At 36.6% G+C, this 11,886-nt stretch overlaps 1 long non-coding RNA gene across 1 annotated transcript; it reads left to right on the top strand.

The window, feature by feature from the left end:
• Positions 1–4,435: 4,435 nt before the first annotated feature.
• Positions 4,436–11,222, top strand: LOC147079904 (uncharacterized). Its single transcript, XR_015070892.1, has 5 exons — positions 4,436–4,700; positions 5,595–5,756; positions 9,222–10,258; positions 10,427–10,974; positions 11,144–11,222. It is a non-coding gene; the product is annotated as an uncharacterized LOC147079904 (long non-coding RNA).
• Positions 11,223–11,886: the final 664 nt, after the last annotated feature.

Here is an 11,886-nt window from a genome sequence, read left to right on the forward strand (position 1 = left end):
AATGGTCTATGGTCTCGAACATTTGTAGGCGAATGCGTTCGCTCGCCCACAAACCAAACGCACGGCACGTAGCTTCATTTAGCAATGCAACGGGTGGCGTCTAGATGTATCTATAGTCTATGATCTTAGTGTTAATAGCAGGGAGGCTGGTTACATGGCTCTGAAAAACAAGACATAAGGTATTTTATAATACGTGTTTACACCTATTTTAGTAGGTATTATGAGTTGAGAGTAATGTTAATAGTTGAAATGAAAGTAGTTAACCATCGACCATAGAGAGGAAGAACCCATAAATAGGTACCTAGTCAAATAATCGTTTTGAAGTGTCAATACAACGTAGTAGAATTTATTTATAACATGTTTCAGCTAATAGGTACAGTTCAGGAGCCTGCTTTTCCGACGCCAGACAAAGCTCGGGTAGCGGAACTTACCAGGCTCCAACTGTTCGACACAGATAATTGGGCGGGGGTTCGCTACGCTGAAACCCAAAAACAATATTTGGCGGCCCCGTCTTTCGTTGAGTTGGGACTCAACGATGAGTTACGCCCCTACGATTGTTCATCGCAAACGATACATCTAATGGAACGTACGATCGCCGGCCTCCAAAATGCGATGCTCGCTCAAAAAGAGTGTATTCGGGACGCGTTACAGCGAGTGGTCGACTCTGTCAGCGACCACACCATCGGTACGGCTCTTTTTGAGACGGTCGTAAAGGAGTTCGGGCCCTCTTCAGCACTAAACAAAGTGTCTGAGGACGTCACCCGAATCCTTTGTGGAAAACGGGCAGAGTTGGTTCAGACGAGGCGGAAGAAAATCCTCTCCGGTATAAAAGACACCTTCACCCGAGAGGCTCTTAACAAGATCCCACCTAGCGCCGAAAATATCTTCAATAAAGATAAACTGGCTTCCTAGAAAGAGGTGGGGGTCGTGAGTGGGTCTTCGATCAGACCACCAAAGTGGTTGACCAGAGCAGGGAGAGTCAACCTAGCACTTCGTCAGGTGGACACAAGGACACCTTTCGGAGGCAGGGATACACGAGGAGGATACCAGACCAGGTTAGGGGTGGCTTGCCGAGAGGCCCACGCCCATCCAACCGAGGTTTTCCCAGAGATAACCGAGGTGGTGCGAGGGGCACTTACCCTAGAAGCAGGTGACCGGGTCTCCCTCACCACGTTCAAAGGGAGACGCCTCCAGTATTTCCAGGAAATCTGTCAGGCCAAGGGTGCACCACCACCATTATTAAAAATAATAACGGGAACCCGTATTCCGTTTATAAAGAAACCCCCTCTAATAATGGCTTCCGTACAATTCCAGAAGGATTTCCAAACGCGACAATCACCGGAGATCACTTCACAAATCACGGAACTGAAGAAATCGGGAGTATTAAAATTGGCAGAGCCATCTCCGAGCTTCCTCTCAACCCTGTTCCTAGTAAGGAAGCAAGACGGCAGTCAACGACCCGTCTTCCTAGAACCAAGGTCGTTCAAACTGTTCCACCATTTCAAGGTCCCAACATTCCTGCAAAGGGAAGACTGGTTAGTAAAAATAGACCTAAGCCAAGCGTATCTACATGTACCTATAGCTAAACAACATCGCCGATTTCTGCAACCTTCGTCACTCCACAGGGGAGGCTGTAACCTACATTGCCGACGTCTACAACGTACGAGCGTTTAATTATCAAGGAGCCACCCTCACAAATCAACATCGATTCCACCACAAGCTCGAGAGGATATCATGTGGTGGATTCGAGCGGTGGGCTCCTCAGGAAAGATTCACAGGGCAACCTACAATCATATCCTCACCACAGACGCAGCCGATTCAGGATGGGGAGCGCAGTTAGACGAGTGCCACCTATCAGGTACATGGATAAAACGCCAATCCACGTAGCACTCCAATCGAAAAGAGCTGTATGCAGTACTCTCAGCCATACAACTCCGGGAGCAAACGCTCAGGGGATCAGAATTACTCCTACAAACCGACAATAAAACAGTGGTGGCCTACATCAACAACGAAGGGGGCACAAAGTCTGCAACCCTACTAAGTCTTTTCCGACAGATCCTGGAAATCGCCAACCAGGCCAGTATATCATTGACTGCACAATACCTTCCAGGAAAATACAACTGCTCACGCAGCTAAATTATCCCAGAATGGCACCTAGTTATGGTGGCTACAGCTCCCCTATTTCAAAGATGGGGACTTCCAGACGTAGACCTGTTCGCGTCCAACACAGCCCATGTTGTCGCAACGTATGTCTCACGAAATCCGAACGATGCCCTTGCACTGTTCCACGATGCCTTCAGTCGACAGTGGGACTTCAAACTAGCCTGGATATTCCCGCCACCGAATCTAATTCCACAAGTATTGGCACACCTGAACATGGCAAGGGGAAAATATTTACTAGTGGCCCCATGGTGGAAGAAGTGTTTTTGGTGCGCAGATCTACAGCAGAGATCATTGGAACCCCATACCCGATCCCGCACTTGGAGTCATTTCTAGTGGATACGGTGACAAACCATCCACCTCCACAAGTCCGGGACCTATCACTCTAGTTATGGATAATTTTGGGTGAGCAGAGTTAGTTTCTAGCTGGTCGGTAGAGGACAAATCACTTCTCACTTTCGGCTGGCGACCATCCACTTTGAAGACTTATAGACCTGCATGGGACAAATGGAAGACATGGCGCATGGACAACACGATAAGCTATAATACCCCCGAGCCGATTGAAGTGGCTAGATACCTGGGTCACTTATACAATAAGGAAGGTCTTTCATATAACACTATTCTTGTACATAAGTCAGCCATAGCTACTTTTTGCAAACCTATGATCAGTAAAGACATCAGCAGTAACATAGTAGTGCGTCATATGTTAAAAGCCATATCCACTCGCAAGACTAGACCTACAAAACCACCGATTTGAGATCCAAGAATAATCGTGGACTACCTCAAGAAAACAACACCACTAGTATACAACCTGTATGAAGTTTCACGCAGAACAGCTATACTATTATTACTCGCATGGGGACGACGGGTTCATGACCTTACCCTACTCAGCGTAGCGGATAATGGCCTAGTTGATAATGGCGACCATATAATTCTATGGCCAGTGTTTGGTTCCAAGACGGACACATCAAGGCACCGCCAATCTGGATGTTGCCAAAACATCGATCCAGTATTTTGGCTACGAAAACTTATCTGCGTTTCCAATGAGAGAAGAGAAGAGGGTGGTAATATTCCGGCATTATTTATCTCGTCACGAGGCCTCCTAAAACCGGTGACTCGAGCAGTCATTGGAAATTGGGTGAAGTCAGTACTCGCTGATGCAGGGGTACAGGAATCACCAGGCAGTACTCGATCAGCAGTCGCCTCTCTAAATTGGTTAGAGAACTACCCCATATATGACATCCTGCAGAGAGATAATTGGCGCCAAGAAGCTACTTTTAAAACATTTTACCAGATACCTATAGACACACAGACTTCTACAGCGGGGGAACAAAATATGTTGACCTCTCTGTTCAGCCCGGTGCACTGAGCCTAAAAGCAAGGAGATGCTATACCTAATTCTCATGTTAGGTTCATCCACCTTATCTTGCAGGATCTATCTTGCTTTAACAGCTGATAACAAACAGATATCTCAAGGGACTTCAGAGTCAATAGCGAATAATGAAAGGAGTTTTACCTACCATTATTATTCTTGTTGACTCTGAAGTCCAGAGAACACCTACCTGGTTTCCTTGAGACATATCAAATTGAATACCCAAGACAAAGCACGCTACGATACAAGCGTCAGTCCTGCCAGCCGGTAAAACAAGACGAGCAACCAGAGAGGTGAATAATCGAGAAGAAAAGGGGGTAAAAAGGGGCCAGCACAGAAGAACACAAGGCAAAAAATACGATCAACATCTCAAGGGACTTCAGAGTCACCAAGAATAATAAGAGTTTTAATGGTAGGTAAAACTCTTTTCATTTAGCATGATACAACATTTAAATATATGTTTTTTTTATTGTTTAGACCTCAAAAAATATAATTTAATAATAAATGTAATACTCTTAAAGTGACATTTTTCTAATTATTCATGTGTTCGATATTATATTCCATGATTTATTCCTAAAATAAGTAGGTAGGTAGGTACGAACATTATCATGGTAGTACAAATTTAATAAGTAGGTTTTCTTATTGTTTAAATCTCAAAAATAATTAAATATTATGAGCAATATTAAATAAATAAACGAATATTTATTATTATATAAAATATTAACACGAAATTAACCATAATAAATAATATAAACATTTAATTTTGAATATTAATCAATATCCCACAAACCAGGTTGTGTCGAAAAATTAAAATATAAATTGATATCTCATATTCCCAGATACATAATAATAATAATATATAGAAAATTTACACTTGGTCATACCATTATAAGTTTTATTCGTGACTAAAAGTAAGTATGTTAGTCTATGTTCGTGACACTGCCATTCCGATGGTGTAACTTTTAGATTTGCTTTGAACAACCTACTCAATTTAAGTGGCATGCCCCGTAGGTGTCTAAGCAAAATGGACATAAAACGTGAACCAGATGAATTCGCATTCGACGCAGGACAGGATTTGTTTGATGTGCCTATAATTAATTCAAACAACCCGAATGCCTACACTTGTATAAAGCAAGAGAACTCTGAAGATGTCGGTGCCATTTCTGAGGTTAGATTGAAATAAAATTATTGTAGGTTATCTTGTTTGGTGATTTTCGCCTACTAAGGCTGTTTGCTCATGTAGAAACTAAAATCCGACGAAATCGTTGCTGATTGAACTCATAAACCCATCAATGTCTGATGCTTCGCACACGGCGCCACTGAAACCCACTTGCAATAATAATCTCATAACCTCACACTGTCAAACACATCATCTTTCCTACTTTTTTAAAGCTTTTTTCCGTAATATCTTTACGGGAAAATTCTGGCAGCCTGTAATACATGCAGGCTGTAAGCTGTAATACATGTTACACAGGCAGGAGTATTTCTCAACTTTTGCCAAAATTTTTAATTAAAAATCGTTTCGCCCATCTTAACTTTTGACAACTTGACTTGTTATTTATTGCTTTTCAGTTCAGTGGTAACAATTTTTTTAAGAAAATATGGTTTTCATCGAATTTACTGATAATGCCACAACTGTTTTATGGGCAACTGGAAACTGAGAGAACGGGATACTAGCATGTCGCGTCTCTTCAGTTTGCTAGCGAACGTTTTGAAACTGAGAGATTCCAGTTTTGCCGTGAGGGAGCCGCCATTGAAATACATTAGCTGGATAGTGACTGGAATTTTAGTTTCAGTCTCGTCTTTTTTTAGTATTCTCGTGAGCGGAAGGCCTTAAATTTGAAGATTCTACTCAACATGATGACGTGTTAAAGCGAATGAAAACATTGCTGACGATAAAATAAAGATAAGATAAAATAATAAAATAAGATAAAATAATAAAAATAAATAAATAACACAGTACAATATGTCCCAAAACGTCTTTAAAATAAGATGATATGTACTCATAAAATGTAAATTTTGTAACTTAATAATTTTGATATGTGTATTGTTTTTTTTTCAGATTCCTTCAACAGATCTATCCACAGTAAAATGTGAGCCTGATTATCAGCGAGTAATTGACTGCAACAATGTGTATGTTGAAAATAAAATACATCAACTCGACTATGAAGATCCTCAACCCAGTTGCCCATATTCGGAATCAGAATGCAACCCAAGCAATCAGGTTAAACGTCATACTCTATGAATTTAGATATCATATTAAGTACATACAATTATAATAGTTTTACAGCTCTTGTATGGTTATTATTTTTGTTATTGACCATGAATATTTCATTGATTTCACTTGCGAAACATAGATAGGTACATAGAAACATCGTGACAAATAATCACAACGAGTAGGTATTCTATATTAAATATACCCCTGAGAAGTGTGCCCTGCAAAATCTATGAGGTTTTAAATACAGATTTTTATTTGATATGTAGGTAGTATAAAAATAAATTTTATATAGAATATATAGTATCGGAGTCTTTAATTATGCATTATATCTCATCAAGTTTAGTATTTATAAATAAGCATGAAAGACCGTCTTACAAATTAATTAATAATTGTACTACCGTTGTTTGCGTAGTAGGGTTATCAATAACAAATGTATATATGTACTGCACCTTTCTCTTAATATGTTGAGTGTTTCATTAGCTGTATAACATGTTGCACCATCTTGTTGGTTCCATATGTTTTCCAGATAAAAATCAACTAATTCATGCAAGAAAAAATTAATAAGCATGATTCCGTAGCGTTCTCCATTGACAGTAACTGCATCTCTTTTCAAAAACATACTATCCTATTACACCTTCAGACCATAAACCACATCAAATGTTAATGTTCGTAGATGTAAAGGTGTTTCAAGAAAAGCATGTTGTGGATTTTCATTTTCACTGCCACAGATTCGACAATTGTGCTTATTTAAATGAGCTTCTTGAGTCTTTCACCGCTAAAGACGCATCATGCGCGTGGCCATTAGATAGTACTTTCACTGCTGACTAGTTAATTACCACATTTAATTATCATGCTAATTGCTTCACGCCAGGCGTGTCTTTAGCAGTGACCGAGTTGTGGTAATTAATTAGTCAGCGATAAGTCGGTAATAAGAATTACATGTAATTGATTATTATGGATTTTCATCCACATTTTGATTCACACGCATACTTTCAGCAGTACGTTAACGTTTTTTACTGGTTGGATTCTTAATATCATAAATATTAAGTACCATTTAACTATTGACCATGCTTTTAATAATTGGTTTACGCTGTACAACTTTGAATCTTTCTATGTTGATTTTCCAAACAACACTAATATAATCGTCAATTTTGGTGAAAATCATAAAAAATGGCAGTTATGACGTTTTTTAAATCTACACTACTAATTTGATAATGCTTTACTTATTATTATTCAAATACATTATCATCACTTTATGTGCTGTCACGGAGACAATTTTAGTCTATGGTTTCGTCATTCCGCAAAATATTTTTAATGATTACTAACTCTATAAATTTAATTATAGAGAGTGCCAACAGCTCTTTTGTATTAGTATTTTGAATTATTCTATTATTGTATTCAATTAATCAACAGTTTCTACGTGTGGGTACGTGAAAATAACTTTCGATGTTGCATCCATAGTTAAAATTATGAACAGACGCCAACCAGGCAACCATAATATATTGTAATAGTTGGTTTATTCCCATAATTTTTAGTCAAGAACAGTGTTGCCATCTTTTTCTATGCTATAAAGTATTTTACATTTTAAAATTATAGTATTTTACATTCTTTGCAGAATTAAAATTATAGTATTGTACTATAATTATAGTACGGTTGGCATCTCTGGTCAAGAATGTCTTTTGTATCTATGTACAAACATATTTTCTACAATTAGTACATGATGAAGTCATCCAAATGGCCAGAATCTCTTCTAAAATCTCTTTCAAGCTTCATGCAAAATTTTGTTCATTATTTTTAAGAATGACATTAATATATAATAATATACACGAATAATATAATTAATATCGATTTTTAGGTGAGTTATTCTAATGAGAGTGAGATATTTTCATTTGTTCATCTATCCTTAACTTCAAACTAATGTTATTAAAAATGGATGAAGAGCAGAAGATCCGTGGACATTACAGGCATTTTTATGGAAATGTAATACTTTATAATAGATATATATATACCTATATACTTATAGGGCTTTTTTTGTAATTTAACTCGGTGGAACGGCGTTTCGGCACCTTTTTAACGGTATTTTTAATGTAACATTGTTCGCGATTACATAGTATCTACAAGTTAATTTTCCCGAATCATCTCATATGAAAACACATGAAAACCTATCATATCAAAATGTGCATTGAATTCTATTACCATTTCTTCAAGTGAGTGTGAACGCGAATTTTCCCAAATGAATCTAATTTTAACCCCAATAAGAGCTTCGTTGAAGGCCAAAACAGTTTCGGCACTTTTGGTCATCAAACTCGTCGGACCACATTTGACACTTCTCGATCATTCAAAATACATTGATCGGTGGCGACTCAATGGAAGAAGACATTCAACTATAGACTCTAACTATAAGACAAGGAATCGAGACGATTTGTCAGATGAAAATTTGACTGAACTTTGTAAATCACCATAGCCCCCACAAAGGGTATAAAAAGTATATTGATTCAGATTGATGATGATGACTATAACTATGGTACTTTTCCACCAATGATAGTTATTCTGAAATTCCCTTTATTAATGTCTTCTACTTGTCATTATTTACACATGTACCTACCTATAATCTCTACGCTCTATAAGATTATAACCATGGTGTATGTATCTATTTCATTTTTTTATAAAAATACCTAAATAATTTTACGTACTAAAATTTTTCCCTAAAACTATGACATTGGCTTCAAAATATTCTGCATTTTTGTCCTGGCAGAAAACACTTTGTGTAATCAGTACTGCTGAAAAAGACAAAATGTGTTCTGGCAAAAAACACTAATTCGTATTTTTATAATATAAATAAGAACATAAACATAAAAAAAAAAATTACTTTAACCTTCTTAATAAATAAAGTCTTTATTTTAAAGTCATATTTTTTACGATTACTTAACAAACTCATATGATAGACCATTTCAAACATTTGAAAAACTTCAAAGTCAAATTACTCAAAACTAGTATTCTACAGTTAGTGTGTTCTGTCAGAACAGAAACGATATTATCATCTGAAAGTCAGTCACTAAACTTAATATAACTTCTTCAAGATATAAATTTATCGAAATGCTAAAGAGTAAATCCCACTCGATACATTGTTAACGGAAAATTTCTTATATTTATGGTATCTCAGGGAGGGTTACCTACCAATCTGCTGTTCAAATATATAGAGGTCGTCAACGAATGTGTTTAACTAAGATTAAGCAATTCTGATTAAAATGAATTTTAGACTAGCTTATTACGTATCCTCACAGTGTTATGGTTTACCTGTAACGGAGTTACACATTCCTGTCATCTTTAGGTCTCGTGCGTACATTTATTAGACATAATAAGCTAATCTAGTGGTGAACGATAAGCGATCGTCTGAAATAATATATTTAAGTTCCGTGCCTATTCATTTGTTATAATAGTACTTTAATGTATTATTCCATGTTATTTTAGTTGATTGCTGCAACTTCTGCATTGACCGACACCGCTAGTTTCGCATTGTCGAGGAACATTTCAAAATTACAAGAGCCATATGATGAAATACAGATTGACGAACAAGATATAAAGAAAGAACTCGGAATATATTCTGAAACGATTACTAAAACAGACGGCATCAGTCACATTTATAAATGTAATCAAATGCAGTCCACTGTCACAAATCCAGAATTATTAGTAGCTGCTATAAAGATAGAGAAGAAATCGTTTCATTACGAAAATTTTGTGTGCAGTATTTGTTTTGATTTTTTTCCATCTTTATATTTATTAAAACTTCACAAAGTCGTTCATAAAATTGCAATAATGAAAAAAAAGAATAAATATGTAGGACGATTGAAATCCACCAGTCACTTAAGCGTGCGATCTTATTCCACTAAACTACGCAAAATGGCGCTCTCTGCTGAAAAGCCATTTAAATGTGATCAGTGTAATTACTCAACTGCGCGATCTGGTGATATGAAAAAGCACAAAATGACTCATTCTGGTGAAAAGCCATTTAAATGTGACATATGTAATTACTCATGTACAACAACTAATTTGTTGAAAATGCACAAAATGATTCATTCTGGTGAAAAGCCATTTAAATGTGGCCATTGTGATTACTCTTCTATACAATCCAATACGATGAAAATACACAAAATGACTCATTCTGGTGAAAAGCCATTTAAATGTGACCTATGTAATTACTCATGTACAACAACTAGTATGTTGAAAATGCACAAAATGTCTCATTCTGGTGAAAGGCCATTTCAATGTGACCAATGTGATTACTCTTGTATACAATCCGGTACGATGAAAAAACACAAAATGATTCATTCTGGTGAAAAGCCATTTAAATGTGGCCATTGTGATTACTCTTCTATACAATCCAATACGATGAAAATACACAAAATGACTCATTCTGGTGAAAAACCATTTAAATGTGACCTATGTAATTACTCATGTACAACAACTAGTTTGTTGAAAATGCACAAAATGTCTCATTCTGGTGAAAGGCCATTTCAATGTGACCAATGTGATTACTCTTGTATACAATCCGGTACGATGAAAATACACAAAATGACTCATTCTGGTGAAAAGCCATTTAAATGTGACCTATGTAATTACTCATGTACAACAACTAGTTTGTTGAAAATACACAAAATGTCTCATTCTGGTGAAAGGCCATTTCAATGTGACCAATGTGATTACTCTTGTATACAATCCCGTACGATGAAAAGACACGAAATGACTCATTCTGCTGAAAAGCCATTTAAATGTGACCTATGTAATTACTCATGTACAACAACTAGTTTGTTGAAAATGCACAAAATGTCTCATTCTGGTGAAAGGCCATTTCAATGTGACCAATGTGATTACTCTTGTATACAATCCGGTACGATGAAAATACACAAAATGTCTCATTCTGGTGAAAAGCCATTTAAATGTGACCTATGTAATTACTCATGTACAACAACTAGTTTGTTGAAAATACACAAAATGTCTCATTCTGGTGAAAGGCCATTTAAATGTGACCAGTGTGATTACTCTTGTATACAATCTGGTACGATGAAAAAACACAAAATGATTCATTCTGGTGAAAAGCCATTTAAATGTGGCCATTGTGATTACTCTTCTATACAATCCAATACGATGAAAATACACAAAATGACTCATTCTGGTGAAAAGCCATTTAAATGTGACCTATGTAATTACTCATGTACAACAACTAGTTTGTTGAAAATGCACAAAATGTCTCATTCTGGTGAAAGGCCATTTCAATGTGACCAATGTGATTACTCTTGTATACAATCCGGTACGATGAAAATACACAAAATGACTCATTCTGGTGAAAAGCCATTTAAATGTGACCTATGTAATTACTCATGTACAACAACTAGTTTGTTGAAAATGCACAAAATGTCTCATTCTGGTGAAAGGCCATTTCAATGTGACCAATGTGATTACTCTTGTATACAATCCCGTACGATGAAAAGACACAAAATGACTCATTCTGCTGAAAAGCCATTTACATGTGACTAACTTTTTACGTACCCATAACTCTTCTCTCTAAGTATATCTCGTAAATGAAAATAAATTGCCCTCTAAATGTGACCTATGTAATTACTCATGTACAACAACTAGTTTGTTGAAAATACACAAAATGTCTCATTCTGGTGAAAGGCCATTTAAATGTGAACAGTGTGATTACTCTTGTATACAATCCGGTACGATGAAAAAACACAAAATGATTCATTCTGGTGAAAAGCCATTTAAATGTGGCCATTGTGATTACTCTTCTATACAATCCAATACGATGAAAATACACAAAATGACTCATTCTGGTGAAAAGCCATTTAAATGTGACCTATGTAATTACTCATGTACAACAACTAGTTTGTTGAAAATGCACAAAATGTCTCATTCTGGTGAAAGGCCATTTCAATGTGACCAATGTGATTACTCTTGTATACAATCCGGTACGATGAAAATACACAAAATGACTCATTCTGGTGAAAAGCCATTTAAATGTGACCTATGTAATTACTCATGTACAACAACTAGTTTGTTGAAAATACACAAAATGTCTCATTCTGGTGAAAGGCCATTTCAATGTGACCAATGTGATTACTCTTGTATACAA

The sequence above is a fragment of the Rhyacophila brunnea genome, unplaced genomic scaffold (assembly GCF_057557595.1).
Source record: "Rhyacophila brunnea isolate RB1 unplaced genomic scaffold, BYU_Rbru_1.0 scaffold_1, whole genome shotgun sequence".
NCBI classification, from domain to species: domain Eukaryota; kingdom Metazoa; phylum Arthropoda; class Insecta; order Trichoptera; family Rhyacophilidae; genus Rhyacophila; species Rhyacophila brunnea.